This window comes from Desmodus rotundus, chromosome 1, assembly GCF_022682495.2.
Source record: "Desmodus rotundus isolate HL8 chromosome 1, HLdesRot8A.1, whole genome shotgun sequence".
NCBI lineage: Eukaryota > Metazoa > Chordata > Mammalia > Chiroptera > Phyllostomidae > Desmodus > Desmodus rotundus.
This window is the reverse complement of record NC_071387.1, coordinates 22,904,663-22,914,916: the sequence shown is the minus strand read 5'-3', so window position 1 is coordinate 22,914,916 and position 10,254 is coordinate 22,904,663. Positions and strand designations below refer to the sequence as shown.

The window sequence follows — 10,254 nt, the reverse complement described above, 5'->3', positions numbered from 1 at the left end:
ATGATCAGCAGAAGATAACAGCCAACGAGCTACTGGAGGAGGAGGTGAGGAAGAAGGACGGGGAGACAGAGGTGATCCTCAGATTTCGGGGGAAGATGGTTTGAGGAGGATTGGAATTAGAGTGCATTTAGTTAGTGTCCGAGTATGTTTTGTGTCCGAGGTGGAGCATCCAAGTTAGACATCAAGATATTCACCTCTGAAGCTCAAGAGGAATCTGCACAAGAGAAATAAATTTGGGTTCCATAGTAAGTAGGTGGTATGAAGACATGGGGATGGATATTACCCAGAGAAAGGATATAGAGTGAAAAGAGGGGGATCCCTCAGGACAGCCTATGTCTCTGGGGGGCATGGGCAAAAGGACCAGTAGACGTCTCTGTGCATATGGTTACATACTTGAAAATGAACGTCAGACTAACGGGCTAAATACAATGTTGAGTCCTCCTACCTTTAAAATTATACCTTTGTAATAATACAATATTAAATGTGCAATGTGGTGGTTTTAAATGAAATTTGGTGAAAAAATGAATAAGATGACTTAGCTCAATTATAATTTTGAATGCATGTTCTGTTGGTTAGTAATGTGCAAAGAAGGGATAAGAGAGTCATTATGCACTTCATGAGTTATTATAAATTCATCCCATGAAATTTATTTTCTTGTCTTTATTTCAATAGATCACCAATTATGTTGTTATAATCAAGATTCTCACACAATTCACATTCTTCTCACAGTCGTGCCAAAGTAGAAAACTGAGGCAGTAGCAATTGGAAATGTCAAAAAAATGTCAAAGTAATACTTCAATTCAGAAACAAATCATTAGTTTTACATATCATGTTCAAACATTATTGTATACAGAATGTATAGAAAATATTATAAAATAGTTTAACTTCATTATCTCTTAGAGTGGTATCTAGATCTATAGAGCAATATAAAAAACTCAGTATCATACTTCACACTTATTACATTTAAACCTACATATATACAAATTTAAGAACACAAGTTATTTAATATTACCAAATGTTTCCCTGCTTCCATGTTACACTACTGTAAATTCCACATTAACTCATAAATACCTCTAAGACTCTCAATCAGAGAAGCAAGAAAATGGACAGTTGGCAATTTCGAGAAATGATACTTCATTATATAAGTATGTATTGCATTCATTTTATCTGAGAGGAAAGATTTGAGACATTAATTAATTTGTCCTTTATCTGAGTACTTTTGCCACTCAGGTCCCCCCTGTACTCCAAAGTGGTACCCATGTTTGGCTCCCACAGCAGCATAATCCACACACTATTATGGGACTTGGACTTAGAGATCTTTTGTTTAGAAGTCATAGGCAAGTGATGTAGAGAAGGATTTCCCTGGGACTTGAACAGTGTTCGTCCTGACAGTAATCGTTTAAGGTTATGAGACACGGTATGCCTGCACTCAGCACTGGATCTCCAATGGTAGAGGTTCTCTAGTGTTCTTTCACAAATTTATTGGGAAGGTGTGGTATGTTTGGCCTTCTAAAGGGTGTTGGTCAGGGCAGGGCTCCTATTGCTGAGTCTAAAGGGTGGTACTGTCTGAGAAGCATCAACAAAAGCGATTGGTAGGAGAGAATCCCATGAAGGACTTTGAGGTGGCATGACCAGAGAAATAAGAGGGAAATCAAATGTGGCACTGCAGTAATCAAGACAAGAAGGATTTCCAAGGAATTATTAACAGAATCAATTGTAGGACATTGGCTAAATAAAAAATGTGGCATATCTATACGTTAAAATATTATTCAGCAATCAAAAATACTCAAGTGCTAATACGTGTTATGACACCGATGAATCTCAAAAACATTATGTTAACTAAAAAAAATCAATCACAGAAGACCACATACATTGTATGAAGAAATGTATATGTATTGTCTAGTATAGACAAATCCGTAGAGACAGAAAGTAGTTTAGTGGTTGAAAGGTGCTTGCAGAATTGGAGGAAATGGGAGTAACAGCTAATGGGTACAGGGTTCCTTTTTGAGGTGATGAAAATGTCCTAAATTTAGATCGTGGCAACAGCTGCACAACTCTGTAAATATACTAAAAGCCAGTGAATTGTGTACGTTCAACAGTAGAATGTTGTGGCATATAAATTATATCTCAATAAAGCCATTTTTAAGAAAGAAAAAAGAATGAAGAGCTATCCACCACATTTAAGATCATACCATCCTTTGTCGGATCCACCAAACACTGTCCACCTAACTGTGGAAAATCAAATCTTCACCTTAAACAACCCTATTGAAGACTAAACAATCTATCATGGTAACTTGTCCTTTGCCCCAACAAAAAATAAATCTATTCTTCGAGAAACAAAAGATAAGATAGAGGGACCCATTCATAATAAAGGTCTTTCACACTAAGCTAAACTTGAAAACAGAGAACATTTATGCAAAAATCCATTTCCTGTGTCAGTAATTTTCAACATTTCCCCTGCTGTTATTGTAGATAATTGAGTAAAAGCTTTTTCTTCCCTACATCAAGCATCAGTTTCCAACTGATCCTCTTAGAAATTCAGTTTTGAGATTTCACTTCAAGATCATGACTGCGGAGTTTATGGGAAATGCATGTGTTTGGGTAAATGGAACTATTTCCTTTTCTTGAGGCAAACACTTAGAAAAACTAGAAGAAAACAGAAAGAGCAGGGAGTAAAATCTCCTACCAAATTTATCAATACAGAGTCACAACTATTTTTTTATAATCTTTCAGTTGACGGTAAGTCTAGGTTATGAACCCACAATTCATATCTTTCCTACCTAACCAATTATTCAGTGTTTATGTGAATTCAAGGTACTAAAGGCTAATATATTTCTGTTGCTCATGTTTTTAATGCACATGTTAGTTCTAAAGCCCATAAACTAACTAATGTCTATATTCTAGCAAATATGCTGCATTGAATGTATAGCTTCTAAGAATTCATTTCTTAAAATTATAAGTTGGGAGTATGAAACCTACAGACAATAATGTCTAATGGGAAGATCAATAACTCACAAGGAATCTTATCAATCTCACAGTAACAATTCCAGGTAACAGGACAATTAACATTTACATTCTTACAGTTTACATGATACAGTCATATACAATAATACATGTGCTTTTTTTATAAAATGGGAGAGGAAGTATTACTATATCTCCATTCGTTAGGTAGGTAAGCAAAGGTTGGTCAAACCATTTAGTGACTACGGTAGAACTCCTTGCTAAATGTTTCCAAAGTACCTTATCTTGAACACTCACTCCGGTCTAATTGCTTGACACCTGTCTTCCCCTCAAAGCTTCATGGAAGCAGGGCCCTAGCACAGCATCTGACACACAGTATGTGCTCAATCACCATTAGTTGAATTAAACTGATCAAAGTCTCCACAGCTAGTAAGGCAGAGATGAGATGTCAGACTCTACATCACACATTCTTTTAAATCCTTAATGATGTTTTATTCACCCATTGTTACTGTCAGCTCATTTAAAAAAGACAGAGAAAAGACACTAAGTAAGACAACTAGATTAGATTGTGTTTGTTTTATACCCAAGGCCACCTGTGTGAAGCATCATTCTGGCATATAGCTCAGAGTCATATAGGTGTCTGGTCCTATGCTCAGCGGTTACATACCTCAGTGGTTAAGAGTCAGAGGGCTGTGGAGTCAGGTCTTTACTCCAGACATTGCTTTGTGCTCTTTAGCTATGTGTCCTCCAGTAACCTTCCCAGGCCTCAGTTTTCTCACTTGCAAAATGGAGATAAAAATAAAAATCTCTCAGGATTATTATAATGGTTAAATGGAATCAAATCTATAAGCTATGCAGCACAATGCCTGGCACTTAGAGAGAATTCAAAATCCATTTTTATATTTATCATTATCATTACTATTACTATTCTTACATTTCCCTAGCAAGAAGAGCAAAAGTCCTTGGGTTAAACACACAATTGTCAACAGCAGAAAAGGCCATTTGTTGATAACTGATACTTCATTTGCAGATGGAAAAGCTTTCCCTCAATTTTCTACAGTAACAGTTGAGTAAGTGTTATTTCTGACATGTCTTTCATAGCACACTGAAGCCACCAGAGGCAACAATAGCATCTCCAACTTCCTGGAGAGAAGTTCATTGACTTGCCAGTTAAAAAATCTGGGGAGAACTAGAATATTCTTCTCCAATTCCCTTCCCCAGTCTTGGGCCATTTAATTTCCTCATCCCACCTCCAAGACTGTGTGCAATATTTTTTCTAGGCAACCACGATCTGACTTGATCATTTTGAGAAAGGGAATTCTTAAATTCCTTTGCAGCTCAAAAAAGTGTGTTTCATCATTTGCATATACATCTTTCCCTTTCATGCTAGGTGTTTTGATTTCTGATTTCAACTGCTTTTCATGAACACAAAGATTCCCAAGAGTTGTGCCCTAAAGGACTGTGTTGCCTTCCTCTCTGAGGAAGGCACCTCATCAGAGCCTTCTCTTTCTCTCCAGTCTCTGCTCCTCCTTGCGCCTTCCTCAGCCTCTGAGACAGCCAGCAATTCAGAATATAGTTGCATCATATTGTAAGACATTGACACCTCGTGCTTGTCTTTGTGGATATTAGAAAGATAGGGCATTAGGAGCCAGAGACTTGATGTGAATTTTGATTTAATCATAGGCAAGGCAAAGTAGCTGAGTTTTTGGCAAGCTATTTCATGTCTCTATATCTTGGTTTATACATTTATAAAATGGGAATAATAATAACACCCACCTCATTCATTTGTAATAAGATCACATAAATAAAAAAAATGTTTTGCAAAATATGACGTTCTTCAGAAAATATTCTGACTACCTGGAATGATAGTAGAAGGAAAGAAAGACAAAGAATTAATATAAATTAGGGCTTACTGGTTGACAGGCAATTTATAACTCAAAATGTAACTCTGTTAATTTCTGGATTAATGCATTATCTCAAACTGTTCCTCTATTTCTTTTTGTTCAGTAATTTTTCCTCTCTTCCACTAGTGTAGATGTGATGGTCAGTGCTCTGTCTATATTCCTCTCCTACCTTTACATTCTTTCTCTTGTGAAGCTCAACAATCTACTGGAGACAGATGTCTCACAAATCTACCCTGCAGGATAGGAAGTCACAAGACCATTCAAATCCCTTCACCTTTACCATATAATGTAATCTAACCACAGGAGTGACATCCATCATAATAACAGATAGGTGACATCCAACATATTAACAGTTCCCACCACACACAAGGGGAAGATATTATACAGGGCATGGGCACCAGGGGGGCTGGGTTCTTGGGGACCATCTTAGAATTCTGCCTACCACAACCATCTATCATCTGCTTGGCAGAAGGGATGCAAAAAGAATTTGACATGTTCTTTACCTTCAAAGAGTTATAAATTGGATGATACTCATCCCTAAATCATAGGGCTAGATGAATAGAATTATATGGGAAAAAATGCATGTGCAGTGTTTACCACAGTGCCTGACACATGAGAATTAGTGTTCAGAAAAGTTAGTTATTATTATCAGATAATTGGAACACAATTTGTTAAGAGACGTATGGAGGTTCTGCACAAGGCCTAGGCTAAGAAGAGGGATACTCAGTTGTTGGGGAGATAAGAAAGGGCTTCAAAAAAATAGAAGCCACTTGACCTCAATCTTCTCAAAAATATTATCAAATTTGCTGTATTAACCCCTCTTTTAAAAATATTTGAAAACTGAGGCTCAGTTAAGGAACTTAGATAAGGCCATTCAGCTCATAAGAGGTGAAGGCAAATATCACACCTGGGTCATCTGATTGGAACGCCTGAGCTTCACCTCATGTGTGTATGGGTCCATTTTAGCCAAGTGAGAAATGTCGGGGTACTAGTAGAAAATAAGTTTATGCAGATAGCAGGGGCTTACATCCCTGAGACGCAGGGAAAAGTTTTAAATCAGGCAAAACAAAAAGGCAGGTGGCCCTGACCCATGTGGTTAAGTTGGTTGGGTGTCATCCTGCAATGCAAAGGTCACCATTTCAGTTCCTGGTCAGGACACATGCCTGAGTTGAGGGTTTGGTTCCTGGTCAGGTCATGTAAGTCCCCATGTCCAAGAGGCACTTGATCGACATTTCTCTCTCACGTCTATGTCTCTCTCCCGCTCTTTCTCCCTCCCTTGCCCTCTCTCTAAAAATAAATAAATAAATAAATAAATAAAATGTTTTAAAAAAGAAAAGTAGGTGCCTTTGACAAGAGAATTACCGAATAGCTAATTGGAATGTTATTTTAGGAAGATTATCCTGGCCTTGATGGGCAAGATAAGGGAACAAGAAAGTGCTTGAGGAGGGATGAGCCAAGGAAGCTGCACTGGTACTGCAGATGGGAAGCAACTGAGACTTGAAACTGGAGCAGTGGAGAGGAGAGTTGGGAGAAATGCTGGACATGGAAATGAGCAGTTAAGTAGGAGTTGGAAGAAAGGCCTGGTATAGTTGAACCCTTCCTTAGAACTCTTCAACCCTTTGCCTTACAGACTCCCTTCCATTTTCTGTCTGCTGTTCATATGCTGTGCAACAGCCCACCCAGGCTGTAAGCAGAGTACCCCAAACTTACCATGCCAATGTGGTTGTTCTTGCTGTTTTCTTCCTTGATAATAGCCTTCCTTGTATCCCCCTCTGGCAAAATCCTAACCTTCCTTCAATGCTCATTCTAAGTGTCTCCAATTTTAAAGAACCATTTATGATCCTTTCTCCTTTCCAAAGTGTTTGCTCTTTCCAACACTTAAAAATCTGTACCATACTACTCAGCACTTTGATACATGCCTCAGAGGGATCTCAAATTGATTTCAACTCAATACAAGGAAGACCTTTCCAACAATTAGAGCTCTCTGACTGTCTCTGAAGACATGAGCTGCCTGTGAAGGCAGCAAACTGGTTCTCACTGAAGTTTGCAATCACAGTAATTATTAGGGAATTGAAGTGATCCCTAAACCTGCTGTAGAGACTTGAACATCTAATGGAATGTGACACTGGGAAATCTTTCTGATCCTGTGTCACTCAGAGATTCTCGATTACATATAGCAATGTTGTGTTCATTCAGTAAACATCTTCCAAGTACTACTTTGGACTTTAGCAGGAACCACAAGCTCAAATGCCTACATGTGAGGTAGGTGACTTACATGAGGAAGTGGGCTGAGTGTTGGAGATCAGTGGGGAGAGAGGTGCAATGGAGCAGACATAGTGTTTAAAGCTAGTGATTACTCCCCACCCCCCATTAGAGTCTACCCTTGTGCACCATTTTGAAACCCAATGCTACATACTGTACTAGATGCTTGGTATAACAAAGATAAACCTGACCTTGAGAAATCTCACACTCATGGAGGAGATAGGCATTGAAGCAGGTAAATGCAGTAGAATGCGTATTTAGAATATTTCAGTGTTTTTCTTCATAAAGAAATGAAGGCTCTGATGACAAAACAAAGAGAGAAGGAATTAATGTAAAAGTAAGAAAGTGAGAAGAAAGCAGAAGTAAATTGTCTTCCCAGTAGGAGTGAGTATAAACCTGGGTCTTCACCCTTGGGTAACAGGACAAAAGAGCAGTTTTTAGTTAAGGAGAAATATGTTACATTCTGTTGGGAACAAGTTTCACTTGATGTAGCCACAAAACATCTAGCAAACAATGTTTAATTATCCAATTTCATATAGGGAGTTGGAAGGTTGAAAGAAAAAGGAAAATGAGAGATAAGGATTTGGGGGTCATTTACAGAGGTATAATGTTTGAAGACCTATGTGAATGAGTTCAAGAGTAGAGAATGGAACTACATTTTAAGAGAGAAGCATTTAAGGACAGGTGCAGAGTAAGAAAGTCCAGAAAAGGGAACTAAAAAGAATATTGGGAAAGCAAAGAAAGACCCAAGTCCCCAAGGCCAAGGCAGGAACATTTGCTGAGAAGTTATTCTCCTTCCATTCCTCTTAAACTAGGTCATCCCCAAAGTGCAGCTGGGCAAAGGGTAGGGTGGGGGGGGAAAGGAAAACTGTAAACTGTAAAGCCAGCAGGACAGGGATGATTTCCAACCTGAGCAGGAATTGTTACCCAGTGAAGAGTTGATAGTAAGTCTTGAAGAGACTATTGCTGGGTGGCCAACTGAGCCTTTCATTTTGGATTGTCACCAGGAGAATATTCTTTCCATGGCTAACAGAGAGAAGGTTTCTTTTTATTTGAGAAGAAACAGATTTTTTGTGCTGACTCTGCAAGGGCAATGCAAGTCATAAGGAAGAGGTTCATTATTTTCAACTGCAATCTTCCCACATCCCCAACACAAATGTCATTCCACACCCAGAGACATTCAAATCCACTTCAGAGGGGATGAGCACATCCATGTTCTTAGGTTGCAACTATTCACCACAGCCAACTTTCTTTTTTCTTAAGAAATCTAAATTTAGGTCTTCTGGGAAAAGAAGGAAAATGAAGCAGGCCAAATTAGAAGTTTAGTGGACTTGAGAGGTGAATTTTCAGAAACTCCTTTCCCCCTATTAATCCTTCTTCTTTTTTGTCCCTTATCCATTATGTGGGATTAGTCCTTTGTAAATTTGGATTTGTACTGATGAATTAAATTCTTGGCAACCGCTGTTCCTGCTGACTGGGTGTTTCTTTGTGTTCTTTGTAAGATCTATAACTCATTGCACCTGTTGCCTCTGAATAGTCCTCCGCAGTCAAGTGTGTGTGTGTGTGTGTGTGTGTGTGTGTTCTTTAAAGCATTCTACAACATTCAATGTAAAAAGAACTCCAGTAGGTGGGAGGGGTTGCTAAACAGTAGACTGAGTTAGGAAGGCAAGTTGTAGAATCTCTTTCCTTGGCTATCTTTTAAGAAAAGCACCAAAAACAGCTCTACACAGCACAATGGGCAATTGGTGCTCATTTGGGGCAAGAGGTAATAGAAGATGAAGTCTGAAGACCTTTCCAGGCCTTGGGGGCTACTGTATGTTTTCACCAGAGATCAAGAAAGGAACTTTGTCATCCTCTAGTCAAAATAGCATAGTTTTCAAATGGGGTAAGTCTAGGTCAGGGAGGTTTAGTAGGACTTATCCAAGGTAACACAGTCAGTTAGTAAAAAATAGGGAACTAGAATCCATACCTCCTGATTCCACCCCACCCCAAGCACACAGTATCACTTTACAACTTTCTTATTCTTTCCAAATAAATATTAACCAACTGGTTTGTAAGGTCTTTGTAGAGAAGCTCTCTATTTTTATCGAGTTTCACATTTCTGAAAAATTACATCAGAATTTATGTCAGAAGGATGTTGTATTTTTTTTCAATGAAATAAATTTTTTTAATGGGAAAAAGAGAAAGTGGCCTAGGATATATATCTTAGCTGGTGAATAAACAGGCCTACAGAACAAGCATTTTTGGCTGTATGTTATATATTATTTATAATGCAATCATTCAATTTATTAAAGCTTGGACCATTAGTTTCATAATATAACACATTCTCTCCTTTATTTTCTATCTAGAGCTCTTTCTGAGATGGAAGTCAGCCAAATGGAGTATAAGTATCTTTCTTGGAGATTCTGTTAAGTGTCATTCCTTTTTATTTTTTCCCCATCCCCACTGCTACTCACAACTACCATCCTGTATAAATCTTTTCCCACACATATTTGAGCCCATCTGTATGTTATCCATTGGATGTTTGAGCCTCCAGAAATCTGGAATCGGTCTAGTCCTAGAGATGAGAATATCCTCAATATCACAATTTTAAAAAATTCAATGGAGTCATTTCTCATCTCTGTCTTCTAAACCCATTTCCACATCTCTTATGGGCAAATATAAAATATTAGTGGATAACAAGGATAAAAACTTGAAAGACTTCATTATTGATTAAGTCACCTGAGGGTCACAGTTAAGCTCTAAGAAAATGCTGGTTGAAACTTTCTCCCTTTCATTTCTTCTCTGAACGTAGTCTGACTCAGGAACTGCAAATCTCTCTAAAAGTTACTGTCTTAAACATAAAAGTTCAAAGTACAGGCGGTCAGATCCACCACACGTAAATCGGATTACACTTAAAGCCACAAGGTATTAAATATTTGGTCCATGTTTGGTGGTAGTGGTGAATGGGATATCTATCTGAAGGCTTATCTCATTCAAGAAACTGTCCTTGATAAAGGACAAGCTTTCCCGCAGTGACTGCCTAGAGCACATTATGTTACAACCAACACTTTGTCATTCAGCAGACTCACTTAAACACTTTATTGCCTTCTAGTTGGCCTCCCTCGTACTGCACTTGGAAATCATC

At 38.3% G+C, this 10,254-nt stretch overlaps 1 long non-coding RNA gene across 1 annotated transcript in view; it reads right to left on the bottom strand.

Moving 5' to 3' along the window:
• Positions 1-3,572: 3,572 nt before the first annotated feature.
• Positions 3,573-10,254, bottom strand: part of LOC123479698 (uncharacterized) — a 49,485-nt gene continuing 42,803 nt past the window's right edge. The window contains exons 3-4 of the long non-coding RNA XR_006655397.3: positions 4,738-4,818; positions 3,573-3,739 (exon numbers count right to left, since the gene is read on the bottom strand). This is a non-coding gene — a long non-coding RNA (uncharacterized lncRNA). The remainder of the gene's footprint in view (positions 3,740-4,737; positions 4,819-10,254) is intronic.